General features: G+C 49.2%; 1 long non-coding RNA gene across 1 annotated transcript in view; it reads left to right on the forward strand.

Annotated features, from left to right (window-relative positions):
* Positions 1-10,730: 10,730 nt before the first annotated feature.
* The window catches only part of LOC125132725 (uncharacterized), a 36,250-nt gene continuing 27,344 nt past the window's right edge, over positions 10,731-19,636 (forward strand). The window contains exons 1-2 of the long non-coding RNA XR_007136304.1: positions 10,731-10,984; positions 17,965-18,062. This is a non-coding gene — a long non-coding RNA (uncharacterized LOC125132725). The remainder of the gene's footprint in view (positions 10,985-17,964; positions 18,063-19,636) is intronic.

Genomic DNA, 19,636 nt, shown 5'->3' on the forward strand with positions numbered 1-19,636 from the left:
GATCTTGTTTCCTTAAACAGCTTAATTAATTCTAATTGCAGGAAATATTTCCGGATCCAACTACCCCACCCCTCACCCCATCCCCGCTGGCATCCACCATTGGAACACCCCAGTTTACAATCCCTGAATTGTTTGAGCCTTAAGAGCAGGACAGAGTGGAGTTCCCGTCGTGGCTCAGTGGTTAATGAATCCGACTGGGAACCATGAGGTTGCGGGTTCGATCCCTGCCCTTGCTCAGTGGGTTAAGAATCGGGCGTTGCTGTGAGCTGTGGTGTGGGTCGCAGACGCGGCTCGGATCCCGCGTTGCTGTGGCTCTGGCGTAGGCCGGCGGCTACAGCTCCGATTTGACCCCTAGCCTGAGAACCTCCGCATGCCGGGGGAGCGGCCCTAGAAAAGGCAAAAAAAAAAAAAAGAAGCAGGACAGAGTAACTGCTGGCAAAAACAGATTTTCATAGAAACCCTTTTGAAGTTAATAGGAAATAGTTTCGTTTCCTACAGCGTTGCTGTGAGCTGTGGTATAGGTTGTGCATGTGGCTGGGGTCTTGCACTGCTGTGGCTGTGGTGGAGGCCGGCAGGTGCAGCTCCGAATTGACCTCTAGCCTGGGAATTCCCCTATGCCGCAGGTGCAGCCCTAAAAATAAAAAGGAAAACTTTTCCCGACCGAACCTTAAAATAGGCAGTTTCAAGGTATCGGGAATAAACCATTAGCTTCCAGATCGCTTAGCCAGTGCCTGGCTCTTTCTTCAGAGACCTGGGCTCCCTCCTCTCACCTTTGTCAGGGGGGCTCTCGGCCCAAGCCCGGCCCGCGGGGGTCCCTCACCCCCCTTACTCCGCCCAAGCCCCATCCCCTTACTCCGCCCAAGCCCCGCCCCTGGGAGCCCCACCCTCTTACTGCGCCCAAGAGCAGTTTGTTGACCAGAGCAGAAGCGGAGAACCCGGGCGCAGATTTGTGACTTATTTCCAGTGTAAGTCTGTGCTGCACCGTCTTCGCGACCCTTTTCCCAAGGTGCGGACTCCCTGCAGACCTGATCCCAACAGCCGCCCCTCCGCCGGAACTGCAGATGTTGCGGTTACAGGTCGGGATTGTTTCCCTTTGGGTTTGAAGTTGGTCTTCTGTTCCCCGCCCTTGTCTTTTCCGCCTCGGGTCCACGTAGACACCGCCTTTTGCGCTGTTTTCCTGCTTAAACCCCTTTGCTGACGTCCCCCCTTCCCCCCATCTGCTGTGTCGCCCTCGTGTAAAGTCCTCTTCCCCAGGAGGACCCGCGCCCCCACCTCGCCGGCATCCCGGGTCCCGCTCCCGGAGAGGCCACGTCCTCGCCCTGGTCCTGGGACTCGGGAGCCCGCCCTCTCCTGAAACACTCTCCTTCCAGCCCTGCTGTCCTCACGGCTCCCCAGGTCGGTCCTTCTGCCCCGCAGGCCTCCCCTGCGCGTCAGCCCTTCCCCGCACCCCGTGTGTTTCACGCATTGTTCTGAGTCCAATTCCATCGGGTGGAAAAGGGCTCCTGCAGGTGGGCAACTTAGGGTCTTTCTAAATACGTGGGCGAGGGGATCCGGAGAAGCGGACAAACAGAGGACTCGAAAAACAAAATTATGAGGTAGAACCTGTGGAAACACAGAGATGCTGAGGGACGTGTAAAGAGACTGAAATGAACGTGATCAAGACTTGGAAGCAGCAGGTGACTAAAGGAGAGAAGCAAATGCAAAAGCCGGATTTCCAGCGGCCCTGCGTCCGCGGTGGGAGCACGTGTAACAGCGGGGACGCGCTTCACCGGAGAGTCTGGGAGAGGATGGAAGGTGGTGGAACCCTGGCCTTCAGAGCGTCTTGGCGTTGGGAGAGAAAGAGGAGGGAGGGTGACAAGAAGAGCCAAGGAAGAGACAGCAGGAAGGACGCGGAGCCTCCGTGGGTGCTGGAGAGTGGGGAGGGAGTGGACCCCGAGGGCAGAGCAGGAGCAGAGGTGGGGGAGAAAGAGGCAGAAACACAGAGATGCAGGACAGTCAGGAAGGTTGGCGAGAAGGAGCCTCAAGAGGAAGAACAAGGAATTCCCTTTGTGGCGCCGTGGAAACAAATCCGACTAGGAACCATGAGGTTGCAGGCTCGATCCCTGGCCTCGCTCACTGGGTTAAGGATCCGGCATTGCAGTGAGCTGTGGTTGTAGGTCAAAGACGCGGCTCAGATCTGGTGTGGCTGTGGCTGTGGTGTAGGCCGGTGGCTACAGCTCTGATTAGACCCCTAGCCTGGGAACCTCCATATGCCAGGGGTGTGGCCCTAAAAAAAAAAAAGAAAGAAAGAAAAGAAACAAGAAAAAGAGGGAGAACAAGATGCAGGACAGGACAGGAGTGAGGGAAGGAATCCAGCAGAGTGCAGGGAGAGCAAGGGGGGAAACGATGACAGACAGATGCAATAGATAAACAGAATGAAATGGATTGGTTGAATTGGGAGTTCCTGTGGTGGCGCCATGGATTAAAAATCAGACTGCAGACACCTTGGTAGCTGGGGAGCTTCGCGTTTGATCCCTCACCCAATGCAGTGGTTAAAGGATATGGAGTTGCCAAAGCTTCTGGTCAGAGTCAATCCCTGGCCTAGAAACTTCCATGTGCTGCAGCCATAAAAAAATAAATAAAATAGAATTTGTTTAAATTGTGTAGCAACTAGACATAAACCAGGAAAATAATGAATCTGGGGAGTTCCTGTTGTGGCTCAGCAGTAGCAAACCTGACTAATATCCATGGGGACCTCAGTTCGATCCCTGGCCCTGCTCAGTGGTTAAAGATCCTGTGTTCCTGTGAGCTGTGGTGTAGGTCGCAGAAATGGCTTGGATCTGGCATGGCTGTGGCTGTGGTGTAGGATGGCAGCTATAGCTCTGATTCGACTCCTAGCCCAAGGATTTCCACATGCCTCAGGTGTGGCCCTAAAAAGACAAAAATATTAATAATAATAAAAGGACATGAAAATAAATAAATTATATAGGTGAGGGTAAGAATTGCAAAACTTTTATCTATAAGCTTGTGCATGTTGTAAATATTTGTATGAGAAGGTAACTTTTTTTTTTTTTGGTCTTTTTGTCGCTTCTAGGGCTGCACCCCCCAACATATGGGGGTTCCCAGGCTAGGGGTCGAATTGGAGCTGTCCAGAGCCACAGCAACGCCAGATCCAAGCTGTGTCTGCAACCTACACCACAGCTCACTGCAACGCCAGATCCTTGACCTGCTGAGCAAGGCCAGGGATCGAACCTGCACCCTCATGGATATACTAGTACTAGTCAGATTCGTTTCCTCTGAGCCAAAACAAGAACTCCCTATTCATATTTCTTTTGAATAAAAGTTTCAGTGTGTATTTCAGATTCCCTTTTGTTTTTCTTTTTTTGTATTCCTCCACTATGTGGACATTCCTGGGCCAGGGATTGAAGCTGAGCAACACAGATGCGACCAGAGCCATAGCAGTGAGAATGTAGGAGCCTTAACCCACTAGGGCACCAAAGAACTCCCTATTATTAATATTTTTTAGGAGTTCCCGTCTTGGTACAGCGGAAACAAATCCGACTAGGAACCTGGCCTAGGAACCATGAGGTTGCAGGTTCGATCCCTGGCCTTGCTCAGTGGGTTAAGGATGCAGCGTTGCCTGTATGCTGTGGTGTAGGTCGCAGACGTGGCTCAGATCTGGTGTGGCTGTGGCTGTGGCTGTGGTGTAGGCCAGCAGCAACAGCTCCTATTAGACCCCTAGCCTGGGAACCTCCATGTGCCACAGGTGTGACCCTAAAAAGACAAAAAGAGAAAAAAAATATATGTATATATATTTTTTAAAGTCAGTCTGCTGTGGTATAGACCTGAAGCTCTACCTCTGATTGGACCCCTAGCCTGGGGACTTCATATGCCGCAGGTGCAGCCCTAAAAAGCGAAAAAAGAAAAAAAAATCACAGGGCCAATAACCCCAGAGTGACCACTAGTACAGAGACACATCCGTGGGAAGAATGGCCACTACTTTCTTTCCCTCTGGGGCTTGTGCTGATTCTTGCACTGCCCGCCTCTTATCTGTCTCCTAAGGACAGGATAACTCACTTGTTGGTCTCTGCGTAGGAGCTGACTGCCTGAATCCCCCCTGGGACCGTGGGCAGCAGAGGCCTGTCTCTTCCACATGGTGAGCTCTCCCCTGTGTGTGTGGTTGTGGCACGGGAAGGGGGTATGATGATCCTAAGCATTAAACAGCATCTTTCCAACTTTCAACCTCGCCCTCTAAAGACTCATGTTGCCTGAGGTAGAAGCCTGTAAGAAGAGAAAGAGGAAAGACAAGGAGTCAGGAATGGCTGTTTCTCAGGTAAAGTCATAGTCTCAGTTGATTCTCCATCTGTCCTTCCTGAGATGCCTTTCATTGGACTTGCTAACCTTGTGTGACGCTGAAGTTTCCTGCCTGACACCGTCCATTCACATGCAGCGGGGTCTTCCCCCAGGGATTGTCACGTCCACTTAGATTCTATCTCCCCATGACCCTGTGACCTGGAGCTTGTGAAGAGGCCCCACTGGGCATAATCCTGACCATAAAAAGGTATCATAAAAAGAATACAGTCTGTTTTGCAGCCAGCAGCTCCAACTCGGATTGGACCCTTAGCCTGGGAACTTCCATGTGCAGCAGGTACAGCCCTAAAAGTAGCAACAACAGCAACAACAACAACAACAAAAAACTGTAAGTTGAACTCATCAAAGTATTTTTTCATACAAGTGTAGGGTTGGGAGGTGGGAAACACGTACTTCAATAATATGCACCTTTCAAAGATATCATGTGATATATATATATATATTTTTTTTTTGTCTTTTTGCCATTTCTAGGGCCACTCCCGTGGCATATGGAGGTTCCCAGGCTAGGGGTCTAGTCAGAGTTGTAGCTGCCGGCCTACACCAGAGCCACAGCAACTCGGGATCTGACCGTATCTGTGACCTACACCACAGCTCATGGCAACACCGGATCCTTAACCCACTTAGCAAGGCCAGGGATGGAACCTGCAACCTCATGGTTCCTAGTCGGATTTGCTAACCACTGAGCCACGACGGGAACTCCATGATATTTTGCTATTTTTATAGAAAATATTGTGACGAGGGCTGATAGAAACATTCTCATACTTCTGAATGGGAACATTCCTCTTCTGTATTGTTCATTTTTAATGCATATTTTATTGCATTTTTTTTTGGCTGCTCCCACCAGGGGTTGAAACCACACCGTCGACAGAAGTTCCAAGGGCTAGGGCTAGACGCCCATGACACAGCAGCAACCCGACCCACAACAGTGACGAGGAGGGATCCTTAACCTGCTCTGCCACCAGGGAACTCTGGATATTTTTCATTCTTGAAACTCTTTAAATTCACCTTTTCAAATTATGTCACTTGAGTGATTCAAACAAGAGTTGGTATGATTTTTAAAATCCTTTTCTTTTTCATTTTGGTTTTTCAGGGCCACACCCAAGGCATATAGACATTCCCAGGCTAGGGGTCAAAGTGCAGTCATAGCTGCCCACCTGTGCTCCAGCCACAGCAACACCAGATCCAAGTTGCATGTGCAACATATACCGCCACTTGTGGCAACACCAGATCCATAACCCTTTGAGGGAGGCCGGGGATCAAACCTGCATCCTCTTGAATACTTGTTGGGTGCTTTACCTGCTGAGCCACAGCGGGAACTCTGTAATTTTCTTATATGGAGCGTGTGCTGATGATGCCCCTGTCATGTGTATAGAGGTGCCTGCCTTCTGTCTTCCTTGGACACAAAAGAGACTATGAAGACCTACATTCAGGTGCTGTGCACGCATGGATGTGCAGCAGGTTTCAGGCGTGTTCCGAAAAAACAAAACAGTCCCAAAATGAGGTCGTGTGCCCCAAAGCCTGCAAACCAAGACGGCGTTGCCATTGCACCCTTCCTCGAGATGTGACCTTAACGCACTCCATCTGGAATCTCCTGAGCCACACGACTGAGGTTAAATACGGGATAAGTGCTTTGTCCTCGCTTTCCCTGCAACACATAATCTTGCCTACAAGATATTCTTTCTTTTTGTAGTATCTCTTTATCTTGCCTCGTTTCTCCATATAAAGGCTTTCCAGTTTTTACAGCTCTTTTGAGCCCCTCTTTGTTTACGAGGTGGGATGGAGCCTGACTCGTGAATTGTTCAAGAAAGGCAATTAGATCTTTCGCTTTTTTATGAATTAATAGAAGACAGAGTCCGAAAGGCAGTTCTGTAGTACTTACATTTCGCCACATAAATATTCTGGAGAAGAGTTGGAAGAGGATTACAAAAGGACAAAAGATGTGTATCTAAGCTCGTAATTGTATGCTTTTTGAGTCTGTCATGGGAAGAAACACCACTTCTCTCAACTCTGAGAACCTAATGGTGCACTGTTAGCTTCTGTTATAAAGTGCTAGGGTGGATTAAAATTGTATTGGTGGATGGAGCATGATTCAGTTAGGTATTTGAAGAAAAATTAATTTTTTTTTTGTCTTTTTGCCTTTTTCTAGGGCCGCACTGCAGCATATGGAGGTTCCCAGGCTAGGGGTCTAATTGGAGCTGTAGCCGCTGGCCTACACCACAGCCACAGCAACTCAGGATCCAAGCCGTGTCTGCAACCTACACCACAGCTCACGGCAACACCGGATCCTTAACCCACTGAGCGAGGCCAGGGATTGAACCCACAACCTCATGGTTCTTAGATTCATTAACCACTGAGCCACGACGGGAACTCCGCACACTATTAATTTTCATAATCCAAGGTCCTTGTTGTTTCCAGGAAAAAATGGATGTGAATGACCCACACCTAGTGAAGTTGGCCCACTCATTTTGATTCTCTCCCAGAGACTATTGTATTAAAAGCTTGTAATGGGGAGTTCCTTTCGTGGCTCAGTGGGAAATGAACCCAACTAGGATCCATGAGGATATGGGTTCAATCCCTGGCCTCTCTCAGTGGGTTAAGGCTCCAGCATTGCCGTGAGCTGTGGTGTAGGTCATAAACGCAGCTCAGATCCCAGGTGGCTGTAGTGCTGCGGGCAGCTATAGCTCCAATTTGACCCCTAGCCTGGGAACTTCCATATGCCGTGGGTGCAGCTCTAAAAAGCAATATAAACAAATAAAAGTCTATAACGAAGGCATAAGATCAACAGACTAAAAAACGTCAGGTTGGGGAGTTCCCATTGTGGCTCAGTGGGTTAAGGAGCCGATATAGTGTCTGGGAGGACACAGGTTCGATCCCTTGCCTCATTCAGGGGGCTAAGGATCCACCATTCCCATAGGCTGTGTCTTGGGTGCAGCTTGGATCCAGTGTTGCTGTGGCTATGACATAAGCCCCAGCTGAGCTCCAATTCAGCCCCTAGCCCAGGAACTTCAATATTCCCCAGGTGCAGCCACTGAGAAAAAAAAAAAAATCAGGTTGAAAGGCATAAATAGTAATTAAGCCTTTCCAAACAACTCCAGTAGGCGTTCCTTGGAGGTACAGCAGGTTAAGGATCCAGTATAGTCTCTGCAATGGCTCCAGTGGCTGATGTAGCGAATATTCAGTTCCTGGCCCCTGAACTTCCACATGCTGTTGGTGTAGTCAAAACAAAACAAAACAACAACAACAAAAGAAAACCCTCCAATAATTAAATATGGATACAAAGAAGATAATGGCACATTTCCACATATGTCCTTCTTCCTATCACATGCACTTAAGTTTTAGTATATTTTCAGTGCTGGAGTTCTGGTCATGGCTCAGCTGTTAATGAACCCAACTAGTATCCATGAGGTTGCAGGTTCGATCCCTGGCCTTGCTCAGTGGGTTAAGGATGGGGCATTGCTATGAGCCGTGGTGTAGGTCGCAGACTGGGCTTGGATCCTGTGTTGCTGTGGCTGTGGTGTCAGCCGGGGGCTACAGCTCCGATTAGACCCCTAGCCTGGGACCTTCCGTATGCGGGTGGGTGCGGCCCTATAAAGAAAAAAAAAAAAGATATTTTCAGTGCAAAGATTGTGCGCTGTGTCAGTTCCATTAGTAAGGATTCTTCCTAACATGGAATTCTTTGGTGAACTCCGAGGACACAGACACATTGTTACATCAGTGTGTTGTCATGTTCAGAAAATACAGTTTCTCAGCTGTAGGAATGCTCTCATTACACCAAAGGTGTGAATACCTGATGAAAATTCTTACCACAGTCAGATCATTTAAAACGTTCCTTTCCAAAGTAAATCAAAATAAATTTCAGAGCTTTGATGTTTACGTACTGCCCTAAGCACAGGTATTTCTTCATGTGGTTTCTCCCAAAGATGTATCTTATGAGACTTGAATAGAGCCTTTGCGCCAGTGATTGTGTGGTTTCTCTTCAAAGGACTCTTAGCTGTTGCCGAATATTCGATCTCAAATTTTGATTAAATTAAAGGTTTTGCAACAACCACTGCATTTGAAAGTTTTCACTCCAGTATGTCCCATCTTAAGATCCTTGGGTAAAATCCTTGCCGCACACATTACATTTGTGTGGTTTCTCTCCAGGATAAATATTTTGATATCTAGTGACAAGTGAGCAATAAGTTGAAACTCTACCATACTGATTGCATTTTAATTTGTTTCTATTTTTTTTTTTTTGTCTTTTTTACAACCACACCTGTGGCATATGGAGGTTCCTGGGCTAGGGGTCAAATCGGGCTGTAGCTGCTGGCCTACACGACAGTCACAGCAACTTAGGATCCAAGTCGTGTCTTTGACCTATACCACAGCTCACAGCAATGCTGGATCCTTAACCCACTGAGCGAGGCCAGGGATCAAACCTACATCCTCATGGATACTAGTCAGATTCATTTCTGCTGAGCCACAACGGGAACTCCCCCAACCATGGTATTTGTGAGGTAATTTCCAGAATGAATTCTTTGATGACTAAATTGCTTGTCCAAAGACCTGGTGATACTAAACACATTTATCTAATTCTTTTTTTTTTTTTCTTCTGTCTTTTTGCCTTTTCTAGGGCCGCTCCCGAGGCATATGGAGGTTCCCAGGCTAATGGTCCAGTCAGAGCTGTAGCCACCGGCCTACACCACAGCCACAGCAACGGGGGCTCCGAGCCGCGTCTGCAACCCACACCACAGCTCATAGCAATGTTGGATTCGTAACCCACTGAGCGAGGCCAGGGATGGAACCCGCAACCTCATGGTTCCTAGTTGGATTCGTTAGCCACTGAGCCACGACGGAAACACCTATCTAAGTCTTGTTTAGCGTGACTTATGCAGTGATGCTAAGACAGGAACACCTACTAATTTCCTTGCTTAAATTCCCTTACCTTGTGGATTACCTGACGGTTAGTTAAGATCTTAACCGGCTGAGACACAAGGGGGACCACCAAGGCTGTCTTTTTAATTTTAATTGTTTTGCTTTTTTAGGGCTGCACCCGAAGCATGTGTAAGTTCCCAGGCTAGGGGTCAAATCAGAGCTGTAACTCCCAGCCTGATGGCAACACAGGATCCCCAACCCACTGAGCAAGGCCAGGGATCAAACTCCTATCCTCATGGATACTAGTTGGGTTTGTTTCTGCTGCCCCACAAAGGGTACTCCAAGGCTGTCATTTTTCGATGACAAAACATATTCCAGAGTAACCCAGATGGTGCGGTCCTTGCCTGAACAGGTTAGAATACCAGAAATCATCATTCGAATCATTTGAATCTATGTAAAATGTATTGGGAAAGGGTCCCCAGATACACAAAATGAAAAGGACTGTCTCTGTAACAAATGGTGGTGAGAAACTAGATTATATACTAGGAAAAGAATGAAGCTGGCACCTCATTGCATCAAAAATAAAGACTTAGGAGTTCCCACTGTAGAGCAACAGGATCAGCAGCGGCTTGGGAGCTCTAGGTCGCAAGTTTGATCCCTGGCCAGGCACAGTGGCTTAAGGATCACTTGTTACTGCAGGAGAGGCTTAAGTTACGATTGGGCCTGGGATCTGATTCCTGGCCGGGTGGTCTATATGCCACAGGGAGGCCAATAAATACATAAAATAAAAACTTCTCTGTGTGAAAGGATACAATCCACAGAGTGAAAACATGACTCTGTGGAATGGAGGTGATGAAAGTGATTTAAGAGTTCCTGAACTTTCGGAAGTTCCCGTTCTGGCTCAGTGGTGAACGAACCCGACTAGGATCCATGAGGACACGGCCTCTCTCAGTGGGTTAGGGATCCGGTGTTGCCCTGAGCTGTGATGTAGGTCACAGATGCAGTTCAGATCTGGTGTTGCTGTGGCTGTGGTGTAGGCCCGCAGCTGCAGCTCCACCTGGACCCCTAGCCTGGGAACTTCTATATGCTGCGGGTGCGGCCCTAAAAAGACAAAAAAAAAAAAAAAAAAAGGAGTTCCTGAACTTTCAATTCCATTCGCAATCATTCAAATTTAAATTCAGTCACAATTCTAGTTTCAGTTGAATCAGAAAAGGTCAGGGAGTTCCCGTCGTGGCGCAGTGGTTAACGAATCCGACTAGGAACCATGAGGTTGCAGATTCGATCCCAGCCCTTGCTCAGTGGGTTAACGATCCGGCCATGAGCTGTGGTGTAGGTTGCAGACGCAGCTCGGATCCTGCGTTGCTGTGGCTCTGGCGTAGGCCGGTGGCTATAGCTCTGATTGGACCCCTAGCCTGGGAACCTCCATATGCCGAGGGAGCGGCCCAAGAAATAGCAAAAAGACAAAAAAAAAAAAAAAGAAAAGGTCAGAAAAATTTGCCCCTCTCTCCTTTTTATGGAAAACTTTTAAGAGGAAACATCTTCGCTTCCTAAGTAACTGACCCCCACGATTTTAAGCTTTTACCTTAAAACTTACGGTCGCTTTAAATTAGCAGGTTGCAGGGAGTCACCCTCAGGACCCCGCCCTTCCCCGCTCAGGTGCTGCCCAGGGGTCGCTCCAGGCCCCGCCCCGCGCCGACAGCGCCCCGTCCAGATCCCGCCCCCGGAAGTCCCGCCTCTTCGCGGCGCAGACATTTTCCTTGGAAATTGGCCCCGATACGAGGTAAAGGTCAGGGTGCAGAGCGTGTATTGTGTAATTTGTGAAATTTGTGTTATTGTGTAATTTGGCTGGGAGGTGCCCCTTGCTGTGTCCTCACAGTCTTGGGAGTGACCATCGAGTTTCTAGCCCAGCAGCCGCGTCTCCACGCGGAGCAATTCCGGACGTTGCAGTTCTGGGTCGGGCATGTTTTCCTTTGGTTTGGAAATCGCTCTGAGGCCAGTCTCTGCCTTTGGAGACATTTTCCTGCTTAATTCCCACCCCTTACCCCCTCCCCCGTAAAGTCCTCTTCGGGGAGTAGGTTCCGCGCGGCACTTCCATCCCTCGCCCCTGGAGGCAGCGCCGGCCACCCTGCTCCCAGAGGGGCCGCGTCCTCGCCCTGGTCCTGGGATTCGGGAGCCCGCCCTCTCCGAAGACACCCTCCCTGCAGCCCCTCTGTCCTCGCGGCCCCTCAGGCCTGTCCTTCTGCCCCGCAGCCCTTCCCCGCACCCCGGTAGGGGGGGTGATCCCTCACCCTAATGCTCTGCACCCCGGGTGCACCGTCCAGGAAAGTCTTTTGCCTTGTCAGCACAGGTGTCTCGGACAATACATTTCCGAGTGTTAGACAAGAGTCCTTGCTCAGGCTCTGGAAAGGGTCCCCCCTCCTGCAACACTGGCAGTAATTGAGGAGCAGAGGAAGGAAGCATAGCACCTGAGGGTGTGAGAGAGTGACCACAGAGGAAGCACAGCAGGGGTAGAAGGGTGGTATCCCAGAGGGCAAATCGGGAGCAGAGATGGCAGAAGAAAGAGGCAGAAAGAGCTAGAGATTGAGGGCAATCCGAAAGGTTGGAGAGGAAGCACTCAATTAGAGGGGAAAGAAGTTGCAGCGTGGACAGGACACCTGTAGGGGTCTAAATAGGAGGGCAGCGGGTCTGGGGTGTGTCGTGGGGTGGCGGCGGGGGCGGGTCCTCCTCGGGCCTCTCCCCATCCGTCGCCCGCGAGCGCCTCTCTCTCCCCCGCCCCTCCCCGGCCCCCGCGGTGCCGCCGCCAGAACCCCTTTATTTAAAAAATATATATATATATGAGGGCAGGAACCGCATTGAGCAACAGAAGCAGACAAGAGTTCTCCCTGTGGTGCAGCAGCTCTGGACTTATCTGGAACCAGGGCCTGGGCCCAGCACAGTGGCTACAGATCCTGCATTGCTACAGCTGCTCTGTAGGTTGCAACTACGACTTGGATCTGACCCTGCCTGGGTAACTCTGTATGCTTGGGGCAGCCAAAAACAAAGGAACTAACAGTTAAAAAAAAACAAAAACAAAAAAACAAGCAACAAAGAAAAACCAGAGCTGTGGACTAGCTGTTAAGGATTCAGCATTGTTACTGCTATGGTTTGGATCCCTGGCCCTGGAACTTCTGCATGCATCAGATTGGGCCAAAAAAAAAAAGGAAATAAATAGGGAGACAAGTAAAGAAAATGAAAACGGAAATGCATAGTAGTGCTCGAGACAGGAAAAACTGGTTTCCAATGAGTGGTGAGTGGGTTTTGGATGATTAAGTTGTGATATATTGGTTTGTGGCTTTATATTCTAATTTAAAATTCGTTTCGGAGTTCCCGTTGTCATGCAGCAGAAACAAATCAGATTAGTATCCATGAGGATGTATTTTCGATCCCTGGCCTCGCTCAGTGGGTCAGGGATCCATCCAGTGGTGCCGTGAGCTGTGGTGTGGGCCAGTAGCTATAGCTCTGATTTCACCCCTAGCCTGGGAACTTCCATATGCTGCAGGTGCAACCCTAAAAAAATAAAATAAAATAAAAATAAGGAAATAAAATCTGTTTCCTTAGATTATTCAGTTCAGGGTGACTATTGCAATACATTGTGTAAACTTTGTGCTTGCTTTTTTTTTTTTTTCTTCTGGCCCCTCCTCAGCATATGGAGTTTCTGGCCAGGGAACAGATCTGACTACAGCTGTGGCAACACCAGGTCTTTAACCCACTGGGCTGGCCCGGCAATGGAACCTTTGTCCCAGCCCTCCAGAGATGCCACGGATCCTATGCCACACTGGGAACTCCCAAGTTTGTGCATGTAGTAATCATTTGAATCAAATGATACTTTGCTTTTGCAATTACTATTCAGCAGGGGGCAGTGACTTGACATAGGCAGTTGTGTGTCACCCTTTTCCCTTTTCCTAGCGTGGGGTAAAGGAATGGGGGAGAGAAATGTGGAAAGAAATGACTACTACCACCTGGTGCCTCTTTAAAGGAATATTCAAAGTGTTGTGGGGTTGTTTTTTTTTTTTTTTTGTAATGGATTTGCATTTTCTTTCTATAGTTGTAATTATTTGGAGCTTGAAATTAATCAGTATGTTCAATTACTTTCCTATAAATAATTATTCACTTTTGGAATAAGCTTTAGCATGCTTCTGTAATCTAGTCATATCACTCTTTTCTAAATATACTATATTCTCAAGTATTTAAAACTTTGACACTAGAATATTTAGATTATTGGAGTTCCCGTCATGGCTCGGTGGAAACGAATCTGAGTAGCATCCATGAGGACACAGGCTCAGTCCCTGTCCTCGCTTACTGGGTTAAAAATCCAGTGTTTCCGTGAGCTGTGGTGTAGGTCGCAGACGCGGCTGGGATCCCGCATTGCTGTGGCTGTGGTGTAGACCGGTGGCTACAGCTCCAATTCCACCTCTATGCTGGGAACCTCAATATGCCTTGTGTGCGGCCCTAAAAAAGACCAAAAAAAATAATAATAGTAATTGACAGGTTATTTCTCTTAACTTTTTTTTTTGAGGTTTATTAAATATCCCTGTGTTTTCTCTGTCATGGAAAACTTTCTTGGTAAGTGATAATTTTGGACTATTTTGATGAGCACTTGGCAGATACATCACTGATCTTTTATATTTACATTAAAATCTAGTTTAACCAGTTAGCCATCACTGATCTATTTACATTAAAATCTAGTTTAGGAGTTCCCACCTTGGCGCAGTGGTTAACGAATCCGACTAGGAACCATGAGGTTGCGGGTTCGGTCCCTGCCCTTGCTCAGTGGGTTAACAATCTGGCGTTCCCGTGAGCTGTGGTGTGGGTTGCAGATGCAGCTTGGATCCCGAGTTGCTGTGGCTCTGGCTTAGGCTGGTGGCTACAGCTCCGATTCAACCCCTACCCTGGGAACCTCCATATGCCACGGAAGCGGCCCAAGAAATAGCAAATAGACAAAAAAAAAAAGAAAGAAAGAAAGAAAAATCTAGTTTAACCAGTTAGCCAGGGATCTAACCTGCAACTCATGGTTACTAATCATATTCGTTTCCACTGAGCCATGACAGGAATTCCCCTGGCAGTTCTTTTTGGAGAGTGTCCTGTTGCAGTTAGAATTGTATTTTATTATTATTTTTCTTTTTTTTGTCTTTTTAAGGCCATACTCACAGCATATGGAGGTTCCCAGGCTAGGGGTCAAATTGGAGCTGTAGCCATTGGCCTACATCACAGCCACCCAACACGAGATCTGAGCAGAGTCTGCAACCTACGCCACAGCTCACGGTAATGCTGGATCCTTAACCCACTGAGTGAGGCCGGGGCTCAAACGCACGTCCTCATAGTTACTGGTTGGATTCGTTTCCACTGTGCCAAAATGGGAACTTCTGCAGTTAGAGTTTTAAAGGAGTCCTCGTCCTCCCAGCAGGAAGGAGAAGAGCAGAAAGGCTGCCGTGGAGGCAGGAATATAGGCTCAGAGTAAGAGAGACCAGAACGAGTGTCTCCTGCAAACCCGAAGGGAGTCGACGTGTTTCCTGATGCCCAGACCTCCGCTGGCTCTTCTTGGGCCTCAGGACAAACCCCGACTCCTCCCTGTGGCGGCACAGCCCTGTGTCGCCCTCAGGGCCCTGCCTGTGTCTGCAGCCCTGTCCTGGGAGCAGACCCAGTGCTGCGGGTTCACTGCCCAGGGCACAGTCACCTTGTCGGTCTCAGCTCTTCATTCCTCTTCTTCCCCTTTGCCTTTCAGGCACCAGGGCTCAGGCCCTTTGTCACCCTTCAGGTCTCGGCTCAGAGAGGTCCCCCGCCCCTCCTGACAGTCTCTGCTGCCACCTTCAGTGTGTTTGATGGCCAGTATATCAACCCCTGTCATCAGAAATTCCCATCTCTGTGGATTATTGACTCTTTTCCGTCTGTCCTGTTGTCCCTCCATTGAAGGGAGCCCAGTGTCCCTTCTCCCAGGGGGGCTGCAGCATCTCCCTCTGGGGATGCATTTAGATGCTGGGACTAATTAAAGAACGGTGGGGAGTTCCCGTCGTGGCGCAGTGGTTAACGAATCCGACTAGGAACCATGAGGTTGCGGGTTCGGTCCCTGCCCTTGCTCAGTGGGTTAACGATCCGGCGTTGCCGTGAGCTATGGTGTAGGTTTCAGAGGTGGCTCGGATCCCGCGTTGCTGTGGCTCTGGTGTAGGCCGGTGGCTACAGCTCCGATTAGACCCCTAGCCTGGGAACCTCCATATGCCACGGGAGCGGCCCAAGAAATAGCAACAACAACAACAAAAAAGACAAAAGACAAAAAAAAAAAAACGGTGGGAAGTTCTGTTTCACAGTCACACCTGAGGATGAAGGCAGTGGATTTAGAAAGAACAAAATACTCTCCTCCAAAACGTCCTTTGAAGTATGGCCTGAGCCGAGCCCATGGGGAGTTCTGGATGCGGGAGAATGGGTGCATTCTCCTGAGGGACTGGATAGAAACTGGCCCATGTATGTATGTTATTTGATGACTTTGTTATGTTTTTTGGAGCATAGGAATCATTGTGCAAATCTTTCTTTTTTTTTTTTTTTTTTACAGCCTCATCTGTGGCACATGGAGATTCCCAGGCTAGGGGTCTAATCGGAGCTGCATCTGCAGGCCTGGGCCACAACCACAGCAATGCAGGATCCAAGCCACATCTTCGACCCACACCACAGCTCATGGCAACACCCGAGCCTCAACCCACTGAGCAAGGTCAAGGATTGAACCTGCGCCCTCATGTGTGCTAGTCAGATTCATTAACTGCTGAGCTACGACAGGAACTCCATTGTGCAACTCTTCAGCATAATATGGGGACAATTGCAGAGATAATTATTCCTTAGAACAAAATGTCTAATGAATAATTGTTGCAGGATGGGGGACCCCAACAACGGGCTCTTGTCTCAATCTCAGACATGAATTGTCCGAGGAGACGCACGTGCTGACACACATGAACTTTCTTGGGAAAGGATGCCCCGGGGGAGAGCAGTGGGGTGAGGGGACCCAGGAGGACTGCTCTGCCACGTGGCTCGAGGTCTCCAGTTTTAGGGGAATGGGGTTGGTTTCTGGGTCATCCCTGTCCAATCGGCTTGCTCCGCCCGGACGGGGTCTGGCTCAGAGCCCTTTCTGGTGATGCTCGCAGCTCTCAGCCAAGGATCCTGGGGGGTCGGTCCTCTCCTCCCTCCTGTGGGCCCCTCCTGAATGCTCCTGGTTAGGCTTCAGTGCGGCACCTTTTCCTGGTCAGGGCCTCCTGCTGTGAGTCAGCTCATGCAAGAGGCTCATATTGTGCCTGGCCAGGGTGGGCGGTTTCAGTCAGTGGTCTAACAAAATGAGCGGATGATGAAAATTTTTTTTCATATAAATATGTATGCATGTGGGTGTACCGTATATTTAAAATAGATGTAATTCAGCCATAAAAATGAAGAATCCTGCCGCTTAGGACAAAATGTAGGATCTCAAGATCGTTATGCTCCGTGACATAAGCCCGACAGAAAAAGACATTTTATATGTGGAACCTAAAAATGTTAAAACTGGATTTCCCGTTGAGGCTCTGTGGAAATGAATCTAATATCCATGAGGACACAGGTTCGATCCCTGGCCTCATCTCAGTGGGTTAAGGATCTGGTGTTGCCATGAGCTGTGGTGTAGATGGCAGGCGCTGCTCGGATCCTGCATGGCTGTGGTTGTGGGGTAGGCCAGCGGCCACGGCTCCTATTTGACCCCTAGCCTGGGAACTTCTATGTGCCATGGGTGCGGCCCTAAAAATAAAACGAAATGTCAAAACCATAGAGAGGAGATGGGGCAGGGTTGGGCAAAAGTGTGTGAACATTCAGTTGCATGCGGCCTCTGCCTGATCTAAGAGAATATTGTGTAAGTATTCATCGCTCAGAATTGAACTGAAAGTCATGGGTTCCTGGAAGTGTAAGTTACCAGATTCTGACAATTATTACACAATGTATACATCTGTCAAATAATCACAATGAACTCTGTATACCCACATCATTTTATTTTAACACCTGGCGGCATTTGGGAAGTTCCCAGGCCAGGGGGTGAACCAGAGCCACCGTAGAAGCAATGCTGAGCAGTTATGCTGTGAGCCACCCGGGAAGTGCATGTGCACATCATTTTTATTCATCAGTTATACCTTCATAAAACTGGAAAAGACAAAGCATTTGGGAGGCTTTCTGGGTTTGCCTCCTCTGAGTGCTTCTGATCTCAGGAGTCACATTAAGTTGATAAGGCATTTTCCTTGTGTGTTTGCTGCCCCTCGAGAAGAGCTACCCCTTCAAATTGTTGGGGTGGGGCCCTGCCTCAATAATGTTTAAAATTCCCCAAGGGATTTCAATCTGGATCCATCCTTGAGCAGCAAGGCTCCGTGTCCTCCCAATCCTGAGAGCTGGGATCTGGGCTGAGGGGGCAGGGGCTCTGCTCTGCTCGAGGATGAAGCAGGGCTGGTCTGTGACCTGCAGGGCATTGTGGGGTCCAGCTGAGGGGCCCATGGCTGCAGTGTGCATGAGGGCCTCACCAGGAGGGGAGCGAGATGAGAAGAAAGTGTGGGGAAAAGCTCCTCTCTTGGTCTCTGTGTGGGAGTTTCCTGTCCTGAGTCCCTCCTGGGACCGTGGGCAGCAGAGGCCTGTCTCTTCCACATGGTGAAGTTTCCCTTGTGTGTGTGGTTGTGGCACTGGAAGGGGGTGTGATGATTCCAAGCCTTAAACAGCATCTTCTCACCTTTCAAGATTGACTTCGAAGCCTCATGTTGCCTGAGCAAGAAGCCCGGCAGGGGAGGAGGAGGAAGAGGAAGGAAGGCCAGGAGTCAGGAATGGCTGTTTCTCAGGTAAAGTTAATTCCTCAGGGATTCTCCATCTGTCCTTCCTGAGATGCCCTCCTTTGGCCTCACTTATCTTTTTTTTTTTTTTTTTTTTGCCTTTTTGCCATTTCTTGGGCCGCTCCCACAGCGTATGGAGGTTCCCAGGCTAAGGGCCCAATAGGCGCTGTAGCTGCCGGCCTATGCCAGAGCCACAGCAACGCGGGATCCCAGCCGCGTCTGCAACCTACACCACAGCTCACAGCAACGCCAGATCCTTAACCCACTGAGCAAGGCCAGGGATCGAACCCTCAACCTTATGGTTCCTAGTCGGATTCGTTAACCACTGCGCCACGATGGGAACTCCTGGCCTCACGCATCTTGTCTGACTCTGAAGTATCCTGCCTGACACTGTCCATAACCAGTCACCCGGGGCCTCCCCTCAGGGCCTGTCCCCTCCACTTATGACTCAGTGACCTGGAGCTTGTGAAGACGCCCCCCCGGGCATCGTCCTGGGCTTCACGCCTGTGGACTGGAGACACAGCATCAGCAGGGATTGCTTAGGGCCCCAACTGGATGCACAGTCTGCTCTGTATCAACCAGAATCAAGAAGCTGCACCTGGAAGTCAAGTGCATAATTTATGGTAAAATCTGCAAAACACACCAATGATTGGAGGACATCATAATCTTATAAAAATATAAGGGGAATCCCCATTGTAGCACAGTGGAAATGAGACCAGCTAGTATCCGTGAGGTTGCAGGTTCAGTCGCTGGACTCCCTCAGTGGGTCGAAGTTCTTGAGTTGCTGTGGGTGTGGTGTAGGCCAGCGGCTACAGCTCTGGTTCAACCCCTAGCCTGAGGACCTCCATATGTGAGGGGTGCAGCCCTAAAAAGACAAAAGAATAAATAACATATGAAGGTAAACTTAGAGGCATGATTGGCTTCAACAAATTTACATGAATTTTTCAGCATATTTATTTCAACTGAATTGATCCTTAGTCATTTCCTCTTGTTTTTTTTTTTCTTTTTGTCTTTTTGCCACTTCTAGGGCCGCTTCTATGGCATATGGAGGTTCCCAGGCTAGGGGTCGCGTCGGAGCTGTAGCCACCCGCCTACGCCAGAGCCACAACAACGCGGGATCCGAGCTGTGTCTGCGACCTACACCACAGCTCACAGCAACGCCGGATCCTTCACCCACTGAGCGAGGCCAGGGATCGAACCTGCCACCTCATGGTTCCTAGTCGGATTTGTTAACCACTGAGCCACGACAGGAACTCCTATTTCTTCTTCTTTTGTGTGAAAATAGTCTTTCCTCAGGGCCCCTTGGTGAACTATGTTTTCATTTCAGGAACAGTTGACCTTGGAGGGCATGGCCGTCACTTTCCCTTGGGAGGAGTAGGCCTGCCAGGACCCTGCTCAGGGGGCCTTGTACAGGGGCGTGATGCTGGCAGACCTTTGGGAACCTGATCAATGTGGGTCAGGATGACTTCTTCTAGAGGGGGACTCTCTCTTGCATTTTCCCCTGTGTGCCCCTTGCGAGGCCCTGTTTTTTATCTTTTGGTTTTTAATGGCCACACCCTTGGTATTTGGAATTTTCCTGGCCA

Source organism: Phacochoerus africanus, chromosome 8 (genome assembly GCF_016906955.1).
Source record: "Phacochoerus africanus isolate WHEZ1 chromosome 8, ROS_Pafr_v1, whole genome shotgun sequence".
NCBI classification, from domain to species: domain Eukaryota; kingdom Metazoa; phylum Chordata; class Mammalia; order Artiodactyla; family Suidae; genus Phacochoerus; species Phacochoerus africanus.